We start from the raw sequence: 22,323 nt of genomic DNA, 5'->3' as shown, positions 1-22,323 counted from the left end.
TCTGTTACAAGATGATACAAAGGTTGTAGGCTCTGTCTCAGCAAGAATAGTGTTGTTGCCAATCAAGATGGGAAAGTTGGAAGAGTGGAGAGTTTAATCAGTCAATCAATAAATCAATTGCATTTATTGAGTACTTACTGTGTGCAGAGCACCATACAAAGCTCTTGGGAGAATACAATATGAAGAAGTTGGTAGACGTGTTCCCTGCCCACAACAAGTTTAGGAAGAAAAATGAGACATTCAGTTTTGGAGATGTTGAGTTTTAGGTGTTGGTGGGCCATCCAAGTACAGATGTCCAGGAAGCAAGAGGAGATATAGTACTGAATCACGAGGAAGAGATCAGGGATAGAAAGGTAGCCCAGTGAGTGAGACACATGGAGATAGTACACAGCAATACTAAAATCCCCTCTTTCCTCTCCATCCAAACTACTATTACATGGATCCAACACTTATCCTATCCTGCCTTGACTACTACATCAGCTTCTGTGCTGACTTCCCAGACTCCTGTTTTTCTGTACTCCAGTCCATAGCTCACTCTGCTGTCTGGATCATTTTTCTTTTATATTGTACTGTCCCAAGAACTTAGTACAGAGCTCTGCACACAGTCAGTGTTTCAATAAATGATTGACTGATTAAAATAATAACTGAAGCCATGCAAGTGGATGGAGTCTCCCAGTTCTAGGAGACTGACTTTGTTCTGGTATTTCATTGTTTGTGTTCTGTCTTGCCTTTTAATGTTGAGTGTAGCCCGAATATACCACTGATCCAAGACTTCCAAGAGTCAAATGTGGCTTCTGTGTGGAGAAGATAGGGCAGCGCTACAGCTTTTAGACCTTTCTCTGGAGCCTTATGTCAGGCAGCAGCCATATTTTGTTTAACAATGTTTCAAAGGATGTGGTTTTTCTTGAATCAATTTCCTATTCTGTTGTCTATCAGTGCATCAATGTTCAGTGCACTGCTTAGGTAACAGAATTTTGTGACTGTTTATCTCTGTGTGGCCAATATAGATTTTTGGTTGTGTTTATTTCTTCCCAAGTGCAGGTTGATACATCACTTCAATTTTTGTTAGATTGACTGTCAGTTGCCCCCCATGCACAGCTCCATCACTCTTTACCCCGCTGGAAAGAGTAGCCCTGGTCACTTTTAGCTGAGTTCATAATGTTCTGGGGATCCACTAACAGTGTGGATCAGTAGAACAGCTGGATTCTGAGTCAGCCAGGCTGTCTCTCACTATATCTACTGGGCATCATGCAGCCTGTGTAATGAATCTCTAGTATAATGTGATCTGTGGAGACAATTGGTCATTCCTGATGTTCCCTGTGGTGGACATGATGATCATACCTGGGGCTTCTAAGAACTGAAGGGAGACAGGGGGGACCCACAAATGATTCTCATCATGAACTGGATGCCAGAGAGGACTGGCCACCCCTGAAGCAGTCATTCCTGGGACCAGTCACTGAAAATGGAAGTTTGGTTATAGCCCGCCCTTCATTAAAAGAGGTTAGGTGGGGTCAAGAGAAATGCCTCTTTCCCTGAGCTCTTACAGCCATAAGTTAAGACCTTTTTAAAATGCCAAATAAGCTTAAGCAGGTCTCTTACTAGGTTTATTTCTAGGTTGAGAAGAAAAATAACACCCAAAGTTTGTCTGGCTCGGCAAAAGAAGTTCTTTGTGCTATTTCAAAAGCAATATAAGAAACGGGCTGCTGGAGAGTATAAAAAGCTGTTTTTTTCAGAATTTGAAGATACCCTATTTCACATTCACTCAGTCCAGAAACTTATCTGCTCATGGTGTTTATAACTGCCATCTAGATGCAGTTGACTCCCAAGCCTACATTTTCAGTCCTGACTAGGACCACATTAACCAAAGTCCAGGCCCAGGGCTAAACATCTAATGAGGCTCCTCACTTGTCCTGTGATGCAGATGACATAATAAACAGCACTGCATGCAGATATCACTACAACACCACCAGCCAGAGTGACGGCAGTGATGGTGCGTGACCTCAGTTTGCCTTACGTGTCCAGTCGGGCAGTGAGGCTGAACAGTCTTTTGCCTGGAGGGAGGGGGTAGTCACTGAGGGGAGCGGGAGTCAGGAAGACCATACACCAGCCAATGTCCTGGGTTGAAGCTCTGTTAGCCCTTGTGTTAATCCACCCAGGCCCTGATCTCTCGCCTGCTCTATAGTCTTGAATTACTTTTTCCCTTCAAGACATCTCTATCTGGAGGCCTTGTGGCACTTTAAATGCAATTCAACATATCTCATGATACAACGGGGTTATGTCTTCCAAAATGTAATTGCATCATGAAGAGATGTAGTGTGGTGTATCTCTGTGACCTTCTCCTCCACAAAGCAACGAAAATAGAGTCCAATTTGGTTTTTTTTTATTTAATATCTACCAAAATGAGTTAATTTAGCCAATGTAAAACATGAGAATTGGACTATGCCTATATTTATGGTTATGTTTCTTGCCATTGTGAATGAATTGATTTATTTCATTTCATAATATGAGACGCAAGATAGTAATCAATTCATTAATATAGATGACCCAGTGAATGGGGTTGTATTTGTTTTTCTAAAATGTGTTCTACATTCTTTTCTCTCCGATTAAAAAGATACAATTTTTTTAATGTTTGGTCGTAGAGGTAGAGGAAGCTTTATTTGTATGTAATATGAGGTTTCAAACATCTTGCCTTGCATCAAATGAATGAATATTGAAGTACATGTTTTTCAGTATTTGGAGTTGAATTAGAATTCTTAGAACAATTGCTCTGCTCTTTAGTGGAAGAGTCTGCCAGTAAGCAATAAGGTGGGGAAATTACCAAGGATTGGAAAACATCAACATCTTCAGCAGAGAGAAGTCATTCACACTGGGTAAACATATAGAGGAATGGGTCATTCTATTGCTACCTGAAAATATTGGAGTAGATATGGGTCAGGAAGTTACAATTGATTGCACACCTTGGCAACAAAAGTCAAACTAATCCCTCTTACTGAGGGAGCATAAGCTGTCCTGGCTTCATGTTTCCTTGACCCACTTCTGGATTGAACTTTCAGCTACAGTGGCTTGCTTTCAATCAGTAACCACATGGCAGCATACTGATGGCAGTTCAGAATTAAACATTTTGCTACCTCTCTGAGAGGCCTAACTGAAAAGACTTCCCAAACAGAGCCATAGGTCACTGAGTACTATGTCATCTAGTCAAAAATTGAGATGACACAACTGGAAGAATTAAGTTCAGATGTGAATGTTTTTAAGCCTTAAATCCATAGTGAAAGTAGTCACAGTGCGCCTAAGGAAAATATGCTTTTAACTGCCACTTTTCTTCTCATTTTACATTTTGACTGGCAGTCGATAGTAATGCAATCCAGACATTCAAAAGCAATTTTATGCCAGTTTCTATCGTAAATTAAAATGTTCCATTAGCTAAATTCTTGATAGCAAAAATCAACCTGTACTAAGTAAATCATGACTAGTGAAAACCAAATTGTAATTTCATCATAGTGATTAAGTACAAACAAGAAACGGCAAGATATATCATAATTAATGGAAAGTGTATCATTATTAAATATCTGCAACTCACATTTTGGCATGGTTGTCATTCTGCATGTTCTGAATTTCCTTAGAAAATTTAAAGGACTTATTTGAGCTATGTGTTTTTTATCCAATTGTATTATTAGGGCTTTGATCATTCAAAGTAAATCACTAGGCCTAAATAGTAAAAGAATTACAATCAAATCAATGAAAAACATCACTCATATTATTTTCAAACTTTAAAATGGACTGACCTCTACTTACAAAACTTTTGTTTTGCTTTTATCTTTTGTATTTAGTTAGGCTTTCTGAAATCAGTTGACATTTTTTCCCATGCAAGCCTGGCATTAAAATAAAACACACACACACACACACACATATACGTAATCCACCTAATAGTTGAAAAAACACAGTATCAGATCATTTTTTTGTTACACTTAACACAGTGTTGAAATCTACATAGAATAAATTGGTTTTTCTCCTTGAATATTCATTTATGAACTAAATGTGTGGAACTTTAAAGGACGATATTTTAATCATTTTAATTTAGGATGATGTTTTTATTCATCATATAACATAGAAAGGTAGGGACAAGTAGCACATTAGAAGGCTTTCATATTTACATATTTCTCCTAAAATATCAGGAAATGGACAAGCCAAATTTAAAATTCAGGCTTAGAAAAGGTGTCCACAGAAGTGGGTACATAAATAATTAACTGTGACAAAAAAGTCACTTGACACCAGCAGGAATAAAAATCTTAATGCATCAAAACAGTGCCATGTTTTGAAACTGACTCGATGCTCAGAATCACTTTAGTTGGTTTTATTTACAAAGCTTATTTTGGGGAAAAGTGAATTTTCAGTTTGAGCTTTGGAATCTGATAATACTTAACACACAGCAGAATTCTGATGTGCAACTGAGCTGTTCTTCTCTGTTATGTAGAAGCTTTGGATCATTTGAGTATTTTATCAGATGAGGCTAGTTTTCAGAACTAAAATAAATGATCAAAAATAATTCAGCTTTTCCATATCCTTGCCACCTCCTGTTCTCCAACCTCACTTGGAAGGAGGCAAACTACTGTAAATACATACAGGTGAGGCATGATCTCTGTGACTTTACTCATGGTGAAAATTCCTTCCCCACCATAAATTCAAGCATACGCCTGGTAGTGAAATGAGGACAGACGATTGGTCCACTGGTATATTTCTATTTCTGGCCTCCTATTAGAGTATGAAGTCCTGGTGCATAGTGTTAGTGGTAATAGCACAGGACTGGAACTCAGAAGACCAGGGTTTGAGTTCCAGACATTCACTGGCCCACTGGGTGATATTGGGTAAGTTATGTAAACTCTCTGGGCCTCAGTTTCCTCATGTGTTGAACAGGGATGAGCTAGATTGTGACAGGGACAGGGACTGTGTCAGATCTCATAACCTTATATCTACTCTAGTGCTTAGCACAGTGCTTGACACATAATCAAAATAATTATGCTATTTGAGAAGCAGTGTGGCTCAGTAGAAAGAGCCCGGACTTGGGAGTCAGAAGTCATGGGTTCAAATTCTGGCTCTGCCACTTGTCAGCTGTGTGACTGTGGGCAAGTCACTTAACTTCTCTGTGCCTCAGTTACCTCATCTGTAAAATGGGGATTAACTGTGAGCCTCACGTGGGGCAACCTGATTACCCTGTATCTACCCCAGCACTTAGAACAGTGCTCTGCACAAGGTAAGCGCTTAACAAATACCAACATTATTATTATTATTAATAATCACTAACTCTGTGGCAAGCTCTGAACTAAGTCTTGGGGTAGATACGAGATAATCAAGTTGAAGACAGCCCTTGTCTCACAAGAGGCTCATAGTCTATGTGAGCCCCAAAATAAGTATAGCAAAGACATAGGAAGCACTTATTCCATTCCATTATTATTATTATTGGCAGGAATCACATGTATTATTCCCAAAGTGTGCTCAATAACTAACTTACCAGTAGAAAAGATACAGCTGGAGGGGAGAATCTCAGAAAGGATAAACTCCTAAGAGTGCTCTCCTGAAGTGGAATTAGGGAAATTAGGCCATAATGACTGATAATCTAGTAAATAATTAAATCATTTATATGTCTTTTTTTATAAGCCAATATCTCCCATGTTCTGTTCTTCTGCTATTGCACTAGTCAGTCAGTCAATCATATTCATTGAGCACTTACTGTGTGTAGAGCACTGTATTAAGGGCTTGGGAGAGTACATGATGACAGTAAACAGACACATTCCCTGCCCACAATGAGCTTACAGTCTAGACATCCTATCTTCCTCTCGATCAATTCCTTCTTTAAAGGAATATGATCCTAACATCTCTTTCCTCAGGAGCTAACAGTCCATTTACCTGGATAAAAACACTGTGGGGAATGATGATTCCACATGAAGAAAAGAAGCTTGATGGGTGATTTAAAGGCCTTCAAACACATGTGAGTTCACACACAGGGAGGGGTGACACCATCTCCACAGAAGACAGAACAAAAAGAAATGGAAGCTTATAGCAGTATGTGGGTTTTGGGTTAAAGATGGATATAAGATTTTACTGAGAGTGGGACTCAAATGTTGGAATTGACTACTAAGGGAGTTGTGGAACCCTTTGTTTTGTTGGATTTTGAAAATCAAAATCAATCTTCACTTATTGGGGTGTGGCTCTGTCTCAAGGATGTTATGGCAAGATCCCTGACTTCTAGGCTTCAAAAAAAATCGTGGTAATTTAAGCACTTAACTGACAGGATAAATATAAGGTAATCAGATTGGACAAAGTCCCTGTCCCACATGGGGCTCATAGTTTAAGTAGAGGGAAAACAGGTATAGAGTACCCATTTTAGAGAGGAGGAAACTGAGGCACAGATAAATTAAGTGACTTGCCCAAGGTCACACAGAAGACAAGTGGCAGAGTCAGGATTAGAACCCAGGTCCTCCGACTCCCACACCTGTGTTCTTTCTACTAGGCCGTGCTGCTTCTCTAGCGTAATGTTGGTAGCTGACACATTAGCCTCTGGTGACATTATAAACCTTGCAAAAGCATTAAGGTTCTTTTACTTAAGAAATTGACCAACTTTCAACACTCAGCCTAACCTTATGCTCATTGTCAGATTCTTGGTTCAGTATTAATTTTAACCAGAAACATCTTAAAATATTCTTAACTCATGTCAGTTGCAGTAATGTCCAAAACCAAGGTTAAGTTCTGGAATTCATTTTAGCCTTTCTTCTATCCTATTATCCTTATTCTACCATGAGTCTTCTCAAATTCAATGCACTCAATACTGCCAGAATGTCTTTCATCACCAATTTGGTTAGAACACAGTGACAGATTAGGCAACATTCTTGAATGTCTAGGTATGCAAAGTTGTGAGTATATGCGTAGTATTTGACAGGGAGTGATTACTACAGTGTGAGCTTTCCTTGGCATGGGGCTATACTATGATATGACCCAATGTGCTACAGTAAAACCGGGCATAATCAAGGATTTGGTCTCATCTACAGGGGAAACTCCACCATCACCAATAGCAGTATGTTAGTTTCCTGTGGTAGCTTAACTTTTGACTCCAGTTTCAGGCTCTGTGTCTGCAAAAACTACTAAATTGGCATCTTTAAAGATTTGGCTGCTGCTGCCAATATCAAAAAGAGAACATCATATTACCATATTTGTGCATGAGTGGTTGTGTTTGATTGTGTGGGCAATGAGGGAGAGGATGTGAGAATGAGTTAATTTGATTTGCTATGAAAAATTATTTCTTGACAGTGAAGCATTACAGCTTTACTAGAAGGAGCAGGAGTTAGATAATCCCAAAACTTGTAATCTGGTAACAAATCTCATGCTATAACAAATGGAAACAAACAAAAATAACAAATATGACAAGACATTAGTATGTTTTGTGGCACACGGTATTAGTTACATGAAAACTGGCCAAAATGACCAACAGAGGACTCTTCCAGTGAAACTCCTTTTCAGAGTGCCATTACCCCAGGGTTGGATTTGGAATCAGATAAACCTTTATCAAAGTGAGGCCCAGAGGCATAAACAAATGAATAATTACCGTTGGCCTGTCCCTAAAACAAATGAGTGAAACATACTCTCCGACAGTGACAATAGTAATGAAGAGAAAGAAACATTTTACAAGGGCCTGGATGGACCCATTTCAGTGAAACCAAAATATGAAAGTTTACCGTGGTAGGAACCAAATTAGAGCAAGAACTACAGATGCACCCAACCATAGTATTTTATTGATTATCCTCAAGCAGTGGGTCTTAAATGTCCAAGTACTTTCTTAAGCCCTGGGGTAGATATGGTATAATCAGGTCAGACACAGTCTCTGTCCCACAGGGACTCTACAGACGGATGAGAGAGAGGGGGATTTGATACCAATGGGGCAGATGAAGCACCCTGCGAGGGCGATCCCCATTCCTAAACCCTTGTGAGCCCCAGGTGGGACAGGGATTGTGTCCAGTATGATTAACAGATGATTGTCCACCCTCACTTCGAAGCCTTAATGAAGGCACATCTCTTCCCAATGAAGCCTTCCCTGACTAAGCCCTCCTCTGATCTTCTCCCTTCTGTACCACTCCTACTTGGTCCTTCATTTATCTTCCCATCCCCACAGCACATATGTACATCTGTATATATCTGTAATTTATTAATATTTATATTAATACACATCTCCCCCTCTAGGCTGCAAGCTTGTTGTGGGCAGGGAATGTGTCTGTTTTTGTATTGTACTCTCCCAAGCGCTTAGTATGATGTTTTGCACAGAGTAAGCACTCAATAAATACAACTGAATGAATGAAATGATCACTGCAACCTATCCCAACATTTAGTTTCTTAGTATCTATTTTGTATCTTTCTCACTATTTAGTCCAGTAGTAAGTGGTTAATAAATGCCACACTTATTTTTATTATTGGGCATTCAAATATTTCCATATAGCGTCAAAAGAAATACAGCATCAAATGGAATATAGTGGAGGTAGGGGTGGGGCTGCCTCAGGGAAGTGAAATGTCTGAAGCCTGCCATGCTCTAGGAGTTTATCATCTCATGAATAAACAAAAGCAAGCCCTACAGAACCCTGCCACTGGATGTGCAGATGAAGCTAAAAACCAGTAGTAGCTTGTTCAGGATTGTCAAAATTGAAGAGATCCAAGGATATGCTGACTGTCACCAAACTAAATGCTTCTCCTTATCCCTAAAAAAGCTATTTGGCTCTGTATCAATGAGGATTACAGATAAGAAACTGTCTTTATGTGTTCACAATATGGAGTTGATTGTTAATCTCACATAGGTCAGGTTATCTCTTCCCCCACCCCCCCCACACACACACATATGCATGGATAAGATTTAACCATTAGTAACATCACCTTAGAAAACTGGAATAATATACAAGTTGATGATAGACAAATAGGTGGCATTTATAACTATAAATTCATATTCATATACATATGGCTATATGTAGCTTTATATGTCTGTATGCATGCACTGTCCATTTGCAAATAAATATATAGTTATATATCACTATGTGAATAAGTAGAGCTATAGATATGCATAACCAGAATCAACTTGGTTTCTAAAGAGTATGACTGACTTCAGTTTGATCCCATACATTCAGTCACAGAACTTATGCAGTTCTATTTTTTTTTATTCTAGTACACACAATTTTCATAGTCTCTCATTTCTTTTGTCTTTACTGTCCTTAGATTTCTTAACTTTACTCACTCACACTTCAAAATACATGTCTAATTGTGAATACAAATAAGTGAACACTATATCCTTTCAGTACACAAGGCAGGGACAGGTAAGTGAAGGAAGCAACTGCATCACAGAGTTAGGATAGGAAACTTGAATAACACAGGGAGATAATTTAACAGACAAAAATGAGTTCTTTTTCTCAAAATTCATAAGGGAAATCTGGAGTGAAATGCTAGCAGTGGAACTAATTTTCCAGGTGAGAGTAGCAAAAACTGAAATCATAATACTGCATAAAATCCTAAATCAGCTAAAACACACTGAAAACAATGAAAAGTTCAAGGATAAATGAATTGCAAAAGTCCTGAAGAAAAAATGATGACTCACAGAGCTAAATGATATAAAGATAGAAATTTTTGATTTCTCCTCGGAGAAAAAAGAATATTATTGAAAAACTACAGAAAAACAACAAAATTTTTTCAAAAGGCATAAAAAGATTCAGAATTTATAAGGTCTGGATATTGTAAACCTTTAATGAATAAGCCGCCACAAATATAAATCAAATGAAAGGCAAACTGGAGCATCATTCTCCCCTGCCCCCCCACCCAAAAAAACCCCAAAACCCAAAGGCTCTCCATGGTCTCTAGATTACAAATTCTGCTCCAACCAAGCAAATCTCCTAAATGCACTTCACAAATCAATCCAGTATATCTGTATGCATAATGCATATGTATGTACATAAATGCTGAGGATAGGCAAAAGCAGCATGGCTTAGTGGCAAGAGCACAGGCTTGGGAGTCAGAGGACATGGCTTCTAATCCTGCCCCGCCACTTGTCTGCTGTGTGATTTTGGGCAAGCCACTTAACTGCTCTGTGCCTCAGTTACCTCATCTGTAAAATGGGAATTAAAACTGTGAGCCCCAAGTGGAACAACCTGATTACCTTGTTTCTTCCCCAAAGCTTAGAACACAGCTTGGCACATAGTAAGTGCTTAACTAATACCATCATTATTATTATTATTTATAAATAAGTCCATAAGTGCTAGAGATGACTGAGGGGGTTTATATGATTGGCATGATTGGGGAGGCATGTTGGAGGGGATAGGTTTTAAGGAGGGCCTTCAGTATGGGGAGACCTGTGGTCTGTCAGATTGGAGGACAGAATATCTTTCAAGCCAAGGGAACAACATGAGCAAGGGCACAGAAGCAGGAGGCTCAAGAGTGACTAATTATAATGTATTCTGTTCTATCTATTCTCTTCTATTATGTGCTCTGCACATATTAGGTGCTCAATAAATATCATTAATTGAGTAACTGATTAAAGAGATCAGGAGGGATCGACCAGAGGTAGGAGGAGAACCACAATAAAACAGTAGCAGAAAAACCAGGGTTAGTTAGTGTTTCACAGAAAAGGGGGAGTCAACTGTCAAAGGCAGCTGAGCGGTCAAAGAGGATAGCACAGATGAGAATCCATTATAGTTGTCAAGAGGGAGATCAATGGTGACCTTGGAGAGAGGAGTAGACTGTAGATATAGACTCTAAACTCCCTGTGGGTACTGAGGGTGAGGAACATGTCTACCAACTCTGTTATATTGTATTCGCAAAATGCCTTAGTACAGTGCTTTGTACACAGTAAATGGTCAATAAATATGATTGACTGATTGATTAAGGGGCAGGAAACCAGACTGTGGAAGGTCAAGATGTTGGTGGAGCAGAAGGCATCAAGTGTTTACAGCCTGTTCTAAGAGCTTGGATGGGAATGGGGGGAAGGAGGGAAGGGTAGGGGGAAAGTTTAATGGCATGGCATGATCCTTTTTTTTTAGGATAGGGAACATTTGGGTGTCCAGGTAACTGACTTATTAACTCCCTGATCCATACAAAACCAAAATCCAGATTAAAAAGTCATCATATGACCAAAGTAACAAATATAATTGCATGCCTATAAATTAATTTGGAAATTCCTCTTCCAAAGTAGTTACTGAAGTTAGCATCCAAAATGTTACCATACTATGTTACAATGTTGTACTCTTGGTCTGAGTATTAGCTTCAAGCTTCTCCATCTAGACCATGCTGGGGAGTGACTCTAATCCTTTTCTCCTGAGACTCTGGGCTTCCACTTCTTTCTCCTTTCTTCATGGGCAGACTCATCCCAGGTCTGCTTGAGGCTACTGGACCAGAACGTTTGAAGCTATTAATATGACCCATCCTCCAAAACATCTTTGAAATCAAGCAGTATTACCAGCCCCTTTCATTCTGAGGTAAAGAATGAGGAGATTATAGAGCTCTCTTCTTAGCTGACACCTGACAAATCAAGTTTTCCATTGCACATAATTGGATGGTAAGAAATTTGGACAACCACTAGAATTTTACACAGTTTTTCTTGATCTCTGATCATAGTAGTTCATAAAATATATTACTGGAAAAGCAAAGAAGCCAACACTTCTTGTCAGTCACTAATTCTGTGAGAATCTGTAATTTGGCCATGTGCCTTTCAATCACAAAGAGGAACTGTCAAGAGTAGCCAATGTACAGGCTACTCAGTCACAGAATAATGGCTGCCGGTACTAAGGAACTCTGAAGACATATTACTGATGTATAGAGTGTTCATTTCAAATATGTAGTTGTCATGATAAATAAATGACATTTGAGAACAAGGACCAGAAACTAAATTGTCTCTATTTTACCAATTTCTACTTCTTGGTCATAATGTTGTCAAACATAACCGAAGAAATGGTCAAGTGCATATACTTGATTTCACTTGGACAATTGCTATAGAGTACTAAACACCACAGAGTTTCCAAAAGACCTGCCTCCTGAACCATTTCAGTTTCCATGCTCTTCTGGGTTTACAACAAGGGAAGCAAGATTTTCACTGAAATCAGTACAGAAAGCAAAATTTCCCAGATGAAACTATAATTATCCTATTTTTAAAAGGGAAATGCTAGACAAATTAGCAGTGTGAGAGACCAGTTGAAATTATGTCACCCTTTGCTGAATAGTGGTTTAATTTCAGGCAAATTTAACTGTGTGATTGAGTGGCAATTAAGGGTAGTAGGATCTGCTAGTGTTGGGTTAAAATAATTTGTGAGGCTTAATTAATTGGTACAACAACTGATAGCCTGTCAAATTGGCAAGTAAGTTCATTGATCTTAAATTTCAGCTGAGTGCCAGTGAAAGATTGACTAAACAATTTGTGGTCTGTGACAGAGAGAGGACTAGAGATAAGTAACCCTTGTGAAGGCAGAGTGGAGTATATAGCACCATAAGAGATAAAACGAAGACTGTACTTTCAAAGAAATATTATACCTACATATCACTGGAGACAAGATCCCAGGAGTCAAGCAATCTATCCTTTTCAATGCTCTGTACATGAGACATTTTTTATATATATTTAATACCCTCCCACTTTTTCGTTTCCACAGTATACACAATAAAAGAGTCAGAATATGAGCCAGCACATATTTCAAACATGAAAGTAAAAGATGCCCCCAATCTGGGTGAGTGCTTCAAAGAGAAAGCATGTTGTTACCCCATGCTCCCCTGAATTTTGTACTGGTACTCTCATGCTCCTGGGTTCCAGCTGGTCCCTGACATCTGTCCACTGCCCATTTTCTGTTTGGACAAGTGAAAAGCAGAAGGAGCTGGTAAGAACAGATAAGTATTTTTACCTGAGTTGCATGACTGCTGCTTTGTAGAGGAAAATCTGATACTAAACCTCAGAGGTAAAAAATGAAGTTAGCACCTATGGCTCCACTGAATCTTTAAAGTATTTTTTCTGCCCACCCACTTTTATGGTTTCCCACTTCAGTTCCCCAAGTGGAGTTGATGGGCTATGCTGCTTTCACCCATTCTCTAACATCAATCAGTCAATCAATCAGTGGTATTCATTGACCACCTACTGAATAATAGGCTTAGTGGAGGATAACGTTATCAAGACAAGTCCTCTGCCCTCCAGCATCTGATAATTTAATGGGGGTTGTGAGGTGTGGGGGGGACACAGACAAAAAATATTTAGATCTAGTGCAAGCAGGAGGAAGAACAAGAATAAAACAGGAAGCAATGCAGAAAAGCAGTGCAGCCAAATGGAAAGAGCACGAACCTTGAAGTCAAGGGACCTGGGTTCTAATCCCAGCTCCTCCATTTTGTGACCTCGGGCAAGTCACAACTTCTCTGTGCCACAGCTTCCTTATCTGTAAAATGGGTAGTAAATTCCAGCTCTCCACCCACTTAAACTGTGAGACCCATGTGGTAAAGTGACCTGATTATCTCATGCCCACCCCAGTGCTTAGCATAATGCTTGGCACACAGTAAAGCACACAAGAAATGCCACAGTTATTGTTCGCACAGAACTGTCAAAAAAAAAATAATAACCCAATATACAGACAACTGAAGATAGAAGGAAAATACACCAAGTACTTAGGATGAGTATTGGATTGATGCAGCTAAGGTGTTGTGAATTAATCGTGGGTTTCGTGGAAGAGTTGGAATTGTAGAAGGGTTTTGAAGAAGGAGAGAGCTGTGTTCACAGTGATGGTATGATATATAAGCAGCATTTCTTTGATGCTGGTGGTTCCAGGCTCATTGTTTGTGTTTTGTCTTGTTATTTGATATTAAATATTGCACAAAGTTGGCATTGGTGGAATTATTCTTTGGTAAGTCTAGCTCTCACAGCCATGAAAAGTTTGGAAACTGAAATTTATTTTACATTCAACTGAGAAACGGAAGTCTTGGTGTCATTTGAGAATCGTGTGCATCAGTGACAAGTTATTAATCCTCTATTAATTATTCATATGAATATAAATAGATATGCACTGTTCCAATTATGAGACTTAGTCCAAGCTTGCCTAAAACGATATCACTCATGGATTTAGTGCCTGAATATTGCACAACTCTCACTAATTCATAAGATCTTGGTGGGCAGGGAACATGTCTACTAACTCTGTTGTACTCTCGCATGTGCTTAGTACAGTGGTCTGTGTACGCTTTCAATAATTGCCATTGATTGATTGATGAGACAAGGATTCATGGTAAGGGAGGCTGGAAGCGTGGCAGAAGCGGGAGAGGGAGCTGGGTGGAAAAGAGAAAGAAGGTCTTAGAAGAGACCAGGCCATGATGAAGCGGCAATACAATTACAACCCAATGAGACAAGGAGAACGGCAGACAGCCTTCAAGAAGAACGGCACTCACCATATGACACAAAGTGGCCAAGCACTGTGTCAAAAATCACAGCACGAAGGGAATCAAGAATTCCTGTGATGAATCAAGTGCATGAACGGTGCTGGGGATACTTTCTTCTGAAAGGAATATCTCTCTTTATAGTGACACCTTTGAGTTATTGGATTTTCAATCAGAACTTCAAGCCCAACACTGTTAATTAGGCACAAAGTGGCAGTATACCACAGCTTGCTGCAATGGAAATGACCTTTTATGTCCATTACATACAAAAAAGTGTAGAAAAGAAAACCAGGACCTCCATATTGTATTTGTAGTGGAAAAACTGTCTTTGAGCATATTATTCCTTCTATATACCTATATCTATACCTATAATGTATGCAGATACCCTTTATAGTACATCCCTTACAGTAGTGATTGTGCCTACTCTACTCTTCTAAACTCTTTCCACAGTGTTCTGCACATGGTAAGTGCTCAAAAAATACTATTGATTGATTGTAGTACCAATGTAGCATGGCTCAGTGGAAAGAGCCTGGTCTTGGGAGTCAGAGGTCATGGGTTCGAATTCCGGCTCTGCCACTTGGCAGCTGTGTGACTGTGGACAAGTCACATAACTTCTCTGTGCCTCAGTGACCTCCTCTGTAAAATGGGGATTAAGACTGTGAGCCTCACATGGGACAATCTGATTACCCTGCATCTACCCCAGCCCTTAGAACAATGCTCTGCACATAGTAAGCACTTAACAAATACCAACTTTATTCTTATTATATCTATATAACTATATAGCTATGTGTATAGGTCAGTATACACGTGGTTGCAGTTATCTATCAATATAAATATCTATAAACAGCCACAGTGTTTATTGAGTGCTCAGCCTTTCTAGTGCACTTTACTAGAAGCCTGGTAGAATTGAATAGAATGAATAGGCACGATACCTATTTTCAAATTTAGATTCTGACTGAAGAAAATCATTTACCCCAATCAACAGACCTTCTCACACAGGACTGATCGCTACTCCACCAATCTTCAAAGCCTTTCTAAAATCACACTTCCTCTTAGAGTCCTTAACTGATTGACTACCATCTCCCCAGCCTCTACTGCCATTTCAGCACTTCCTTCCTGAACACTTGGGACCTCTCTCTGGTAGCAGTTAGGTACAGATCTTTAAACTGTGTTGCTTCCCCCTAACTGTAAGTTATCTTAGTTTTCATCTTCCAGGCTAGATTGTTAGGTGTTCCAGGGTAATAGTGATCAAGTTTAATAACTCTATGGTACTCTCCCAAGTGCTCACTTAGTACAGTGCTAGGTACAAAGTGCTCAATAAATATCCATGGATGGATTGATAGATTTATCAACAATTAAGAAGCACTGCCTGACCCTTTCCCCATCCCAGTTGCATAAAGCTTCATAATCATTGTAGGTATACATTGAGTTCTACACTGTTTAAAGCACAAAACTATAAATTTAGTGAATATTCAGAGGAAATCTGTCCAAGAAGCTTACATTGTTCTTATTTAGTTGTCTCTATATAATGATTTTATTCACTCAATTATGACAGTATGTCCTTTATCTTTGCCATCTTTTTTATTCTGCACAATCTTGGTTTTCTTAGCCCTTTCTTAATTTTTATTTTGGTTAAATGGGTCATTGATTTAAAAAAATAAAGATATGTTAAATGAGTCTGGTAGTTACATAATCTCTACCCAAAACTCTGACCCAACGTTTACACTTCAACCTGACCTGAAATGAATCTGTTTATCAGATCTATGCTTTAACTGAATCACCCATTCTACTGATCTTTCTAGCTGGGTCTGCATCTGATGTTGCAGTACCCAACTGGATAATGGTGTACCATACATTTTCATCCCTGTGATTCATTCTGTGTTTCAAAAAAACCCCATCTAGCTGCAAGATGAGGACTTTCATCTACTGTAGTCAATGGATATTCAACTAAAATCAAGAAGCTTTAGTATAATTAATCATTTCAATTTTTTCTGTCTCCACCTTTACACTGTAAGCTCCTAGTTGGCAGGGACTAGGTCTACCATCTCTGTTATACTGCACTCTCCCAAGTGCTTAGTATAGCGCTCTATACACAGTAAGCGCTAAATGAATGTGATTGAGAGTAGAAATAAGGCCAATAAGAAGTGAAATCTTTCATGAAAAATGTAAATAAGAAAAATCTCACTGAATCACTGCCATATTCTGAAACTGAAGATTGTTCAATTTTTCCAAAATATGTTCTTGTAGAAGGAGACTATGCTAAGATTTGTCATATGTAATGGAATCCCTGCTCATTGGCTCTCTTTGAGAAATAGAACATTGGTCCACAGAACACCTAATCCACCGGAGAGATGTGGAGATTGATTCACACACTTTTTTTTGCCTAGACCCTTAACTCAAATCCATTCAGGAGTTGAAAGACCCCAACTGGTGGGTTTCTGGCCTTTTAGCTCTGGGCAGTCTGACCCTCCCAGTTCTCATGCTCTCCCCTATCCCTCTTTCAAATTTTCACCAGATTTTTCCCCTCAATTAATCAATCAATAGTATTTACTGGGTGCTTATTTTGTGCAGAGCATTGCACAAGTGCTTGGGAAAGCATACTACAGCAGAGTTGGTAGACACGATCCCTGCCCAGAAGGAGGTTGCTGTCTATAGGGAGGGACCAAAATGACAAGTTGGTAACTTTGATGGTAAATCCTCATGATTTCTACTCTTGCCCTGATGGGGAACCTTATTGGGTTCTCATATGCTCTCATTTGTCATCAACTAACCTGTGCGTCATTCCTATATGTGGGAGGGTACAAAGGACAAGTTAGGATAAGCAAGAATTTGCATACTAACCTCCACATGTCATTTTTGCTTTTGTCTTTTTGATTTCGCATTGTGTGTAGTCACCAGAAGGCAGACATTCAACTGGGATCTTGATTTTTAGTCTATCAGGGTCATATAGGCACACTCATTAGTGATACATTCATTGAGGATACAGTGAAAGCCTTGCATACAAGGGAAAACCTAGTATGCAATTTGTTAATTGCATAGGGTTCCAGAGAAAGATACTATTCCAACAATAACTAATAGCAAAATTAGCAAATATTTTAATATTCTATCAAAGAACACAGGCTCTTTTCAGAAGGATCACTGCCTCTACAGGGGTCTGACAAAGAGTAATACTATCCAATTTGCTTCCATTTCAGTGTACCTTTGCTAGGTCAGTGCCTAGTCGCTGCTGTATGACTTCTGGAAAGTTACCCATTCAAACAATCTATGGTAAATGAGCATTTACGGTGTATAGAGCACTGTACTAAAAGCTTGGGAGACTACAACATGATAGAGTTGGTAGGCCCAATCCCTGTGCACAAGGAGTTTACAGACTAGAGAGGATTTTACAGACCAGAGGGGAGTGTCTCTGTGCCTCAGTTTTCTCATCTGTAATATGGTAAATTAAATATCTGTTTTTCCTCCTCATTAGATTCTGAGACCAGTGACTCCTGACCCATGGCCAGGGACTGTTTCTGATCGGACTGTAGTGGATTCATCCCAGCACTTGACACAGTGCTTGGCATATAGAAAGTGCTTAGTCAGTAATTAAATGGTATTGATTTTTTTATGGTATTTTCTGAGCACTTACTATGTGCCAGGCACTGTACTAAGCTCAGCGGTGGATACAGGCTAATCAGCTTGGACACAGGCCATGTCCCACATGGAGCTCATAGTCTTAATCCCCATATTACAGATGGGGTGAGCATCGAGAAGTTAACTGACCTGACCTAGGTCACACAGCAGACAAGCAGCAGAGCCGGGATTAGAACCCTGGTCCTTCAGACTCCCTGGCCCCTGCTCTATCCATTAGGCTATGCTGCTTCCATTACTTATTGAGTACTTACTGTGAGCAGAGCACTGTCAGAATTGGTAGACACATTCCCTGCCTATAAGGAGCTTGCAGTCTAAAGGAGGAGAGAGACACAAATAGAAAGTTCGGATATGTACATAAATTGGGTGGGGCTGAGGGTAGGGTGAGTATCAGGTGCCTAAAGTGTAGGGATGCAAGTGCATAGGGTAATACAGAAAGTGCAAGAAGTAGGGGAAAGAGGGCTCTATTGGGGAGATGTGATTTTGATAAGACTTTGAAGGTGGGGAGAGTGGCCATCAGTCATATATGTAGAGGGAGAGAATTCAGTCCCTGAGGAAGGACATAGGCAAGGGATCAGAGGCAAGGTAGTTTTGATTGAGATTGACATCCTGGGAGTCAGAAAGATATGGGCTCTAATCTGGGCTCTGCTACTTGTCTGCTGTGTGACCCTGGGTAAGTCACTTAACTCCTCTTTGCCTCAGTTACCTCATCTGAAAATGGGTATTGAGACTGTAAAGCCCATGTAGGACATGGACTATGTACAACCTGATTAGCTTGTGTCTACCCCAGTGCTTAGTACACTGCTTAGTACATAGTAATCATTTAGAAAAATAAGGAAATAGAGGCAGCAGATGTAGATGTCACTCAAAAATTTGGTTAGGAATTTTAAGAAGGTAATGGGGTGATAACTGGAAGGAACCATGGGGTTGAGGAAGGACTTTTTTAGGATCTGTATTATCATGGTTATCATCAGTAACATTATTGTTATTACCATAAAGCCTCAATAAATAACCAATCTTTGACATGTGCCCATTTTGATGATTCTTGGAGACTACAATTCATGATTAAATGGAGTTCTATTTCCCAAACAGTAAATTGACAAGCAAAGAACAGGTGATTGGCATCTTTTCCTTTTTTCTGAATCAATGAGCTAGGGTTTACCCTTGCTTTTGTCAGTCAGAGCATTTCAAGCATTTTCATGCTAAATATTTTAATGTGCTTATTTATGTTACATTTACTGAGGATTCTACCCTGAAAATTACCATATGAATGAAGTGGTATTTAAAAAAAAATCCTATTCATTCTGGAGGAACTACAATTCCTGAGAACAAAATATCCTTTTAGGCTGTAGTCACCCAACCAAACCTTCACCAACTGGCGACATGGAAAAACAAACCTGATTTATAATTATATAGCTAAACATACTTTTTAAAGGACTATAAAACTGTCATCAGTGAAATATAAAGGCACTGACATTTTTTCATAATAAAATTCAGTTTGTGCTGGTGCCTGGTTTATCATAAAATCCAGTTGAAAGGAAGCTTGAGAGGTCATCTAAGTGCAGGCTTCTGCCTTTGGGCAGGAACATTCAACCCTTCCAGAGATGTGAGACATTCTCCTGTTTATGAAAACCTCCAGAAATAGAGAATACAGAGCCTCTACTGGTAACTCAATCCAATATTTATATTTATTCATTATCAGGGTATTCTACTTTTATCTAACCCAAATCCTTCACATGGCATTTTTCAGATTAAATTATTTCTTTCTTATTCTGTCCTCAGTGGACATCTGAATCAATTAGAGTGACTTTACGTGGATGGTGCTTCATGATTTTGAAAAGGTATTGTTAAATTGTCCCTCCCCTTTCTCTTCTCCTATCTGAATTAATCCCAGTGTTTTCTACTGTTTCTTAAAGGTCTTATTTTCCTATCCGTTAAATCATTTTGTGACTATCTTCTGAGTCCTCTACAAGTTTCTCTTAGTTGTGAACTATACTAAAGATGTGTCCAGTGCTAAATGAAAGGGAACACTATTCATCCATTCCATTCTCTAGATTATTTATTATTGTATATACTTAATTTTTAAAAAGATATTGATTTCTAGTTAGAATATGGCCACTCGGAGGTTAGAGACCTCATTCTCAACACACCAGAAGTGCCAACTGCCATTACATCCCAAAAGATTGTCTAAGACTATATGCTGCATTGCAGGGAAGCAGTATGGCCTAATGGAAAGAGCACAGGCCTGGGAGTCAGAGGGCCTGGGTTCTACTACCAGTTCTGCCACTTGCCTGTTGTAAACAACCACCCTCCAAACTGCAAACTCCTTCTGTGCAGGAGTTGTTTCTATCAACTCTATTGTACTATATATTCCCAACTGCTAAGTACAGTCCTCTGTGCACAGTAAACACTCAAGAAATATGATTGTGATCTTTGACAAGTCATTTGACTGATCTGGGCCTCAGTTTCCACATCTGTAAAGTGGGGATTGATATTTAGACAGTAAGCCTGGTTTGGGAAGGGATTGATTGTCTTTATTGTTTAATTGTGCTTTCCAAGTGCTTAGTAATAATAATAATGGTGGTATTTGTTAAGTGCTTACTATGTGCCAAGCACTGTTCTAAGCACTGGGGTAGATACAAGGTGTCCCATGGGGGGCTCACAGTCATAATCCCCATTTTACAGATGAAGTAACTGAGGCACAGAGCAGTTAAGTGACTTGCCCTAAGACACACACCTGATAAGTGGCAGAGCTGAAATTAGAACTCACGACCTCTGACTCCCAAGCCCGTGCTGTTTCCACTAAACCACACTGCTTCTCTACAGTGCTCTGCATCCATTAAGCACTCAATAAATACGACTGAATGAATGACTGTGTCTAACCGTTTTTTTGTTGGTACTTGTAAGCGCTCGCTATGTGCCGGGCACTGTACTAAGTGCTGGAGCAGGTACAAGGTTGTCAGGTTGGGCACAGTCCTTGTCCCTCATGGGGCTCACGGCCTTAATCTCCACTTTACAAATGAGGGAACTGAAGCACAAAGAGGTGAAGGGACTTGCCCAAGATCACACAACAGACAAGTGGTGGGATTAGAACCCAGGTCTGTGCTCTATCCACTAGGCAAGGCTGCTTATCTCGTGGTCTGATTATCTAGACCTGACTTTCTTTTATCTATTCCAGTGCTGGGTACAGTGCCTGGCACCTAGAAAGTGCTTGAGCTCCCTGAGGGACAGGGACTGTGCCTAATTCCCACCTGTGTATTCTTTCCCAGCACTTAGCATAGTTTCTGCACGCAGTACTCACTTGATATACTATTACTGCTGCTGCTGCTATTACTTCTACCACAACCATCATCCTCACAGTAATTACCTATTACTGTTTGGTGAGAACTTTCTGTGCTCAAAATATCAACAAAGTCATGTTGAAGGGTTTTGGGTGGTTTTTTTTTTAATGGTATTTGTTAAGCACTTACTATACATCAAACCACCTCTCAGGGTCGCACCTGGAGAGTTTCCAGTACTCTACCAGTCTCAACTATGGGAGGGATAGTCAAGCAGATGCATATCCATTCCATTCCTAGCTTGGGCAGTGGCTAGCGAGTGGAAGGCAAGCTGCTACAAGTCAAAACTCACTCGTGCTGGGCAGCAGCGGCATGGGAGAGAGTTGGGGGCAGAGACTCATGTTTCCTGGGCAGAAGGAGGCAATGGTAAACTGCTTCTATATTCTTACCAAGAAAACTCTATGGATACACTACCAGAACAACTGCAGATAGAGGTGGGGCGTTCTGGGAGAGATGTGTCCACGGCGTCACTACGGGTCAGACATGACTCGACCGCATAAGACAACAACAATATGTCAAACACCGTTCTAAGTGCTGGTGTAAGTACAAGTTAGTTTGGACACTGTCCCTATCCCACATTGGATTCATGGTCTAAGTAGGAGGGAGAACAGGTATTTAATCCCCATTATTCAGTTGAGGGAACTGAGGCACAGGGAAATGAGTGACTTGCTTAAGGTCACACAGTAAGCAATTGGCAAAACTGGGATTAGAAGCCAGGTCCTCTGACTCACAGGCCAAATTCTTTTCACTAGGACATGCTGCTTCTGTCAGCAAGGGAACTGCCGAGATGGAAAGGAGAAACATTTCTCAGGAAGCAAAGGGAGTGACTCTTGAACTCTTTGCACCACAGAAAGGGGTGATCTTGGATGGAGTCCAGCCCCAAGTCCTCTCCCTCTTTCTCTCCTGATATTGGTTAAGTGATGAGGTTTTCATTTACCTCTACACA

At 39.8% G+C, this 22,323-nt stretch overlaps 1 non-coding gene across 1 annotated transcript; it reads left to right on the top strand.

Moving 5' to 3' along the window:
- The first annotated feature begins 21,521 nt into the window (after positions 1–21,521).
- Positions 21,522–21,659, top strand: LOC114808629. Its single transcript, XR_003756473.1, has one exon. It is a non-coding gene; the product is annotated as a small nucleolar RNA SNORA7 (small nucleolar RNA).
- The last annotated feature ends 664 nt before the right edge of the window (positions 21,660–22,323 follow it).

Source organism: Ornithorhynchus anatinus, chromosome X5 (genome assembly GCF_004115215.2).
Source record: "Ornithorhynchus anatinus isolate Pmale09 chromosome X5, mOrnAna1.pri.v4, whole genome shotgun sequence".
Classification (NCBI taxonomy): Eukaryota; Metazoa; Chordata; class Mammalia; order Monotremata; family Ornithorhynchidae; genus Ornithorhynchus; species Ornithorhynchus anatinus.
Note: the sequence above shows the minus strand (reverse complement) of the source record. Positions and strands in the feature narration are given on the sequence as shown.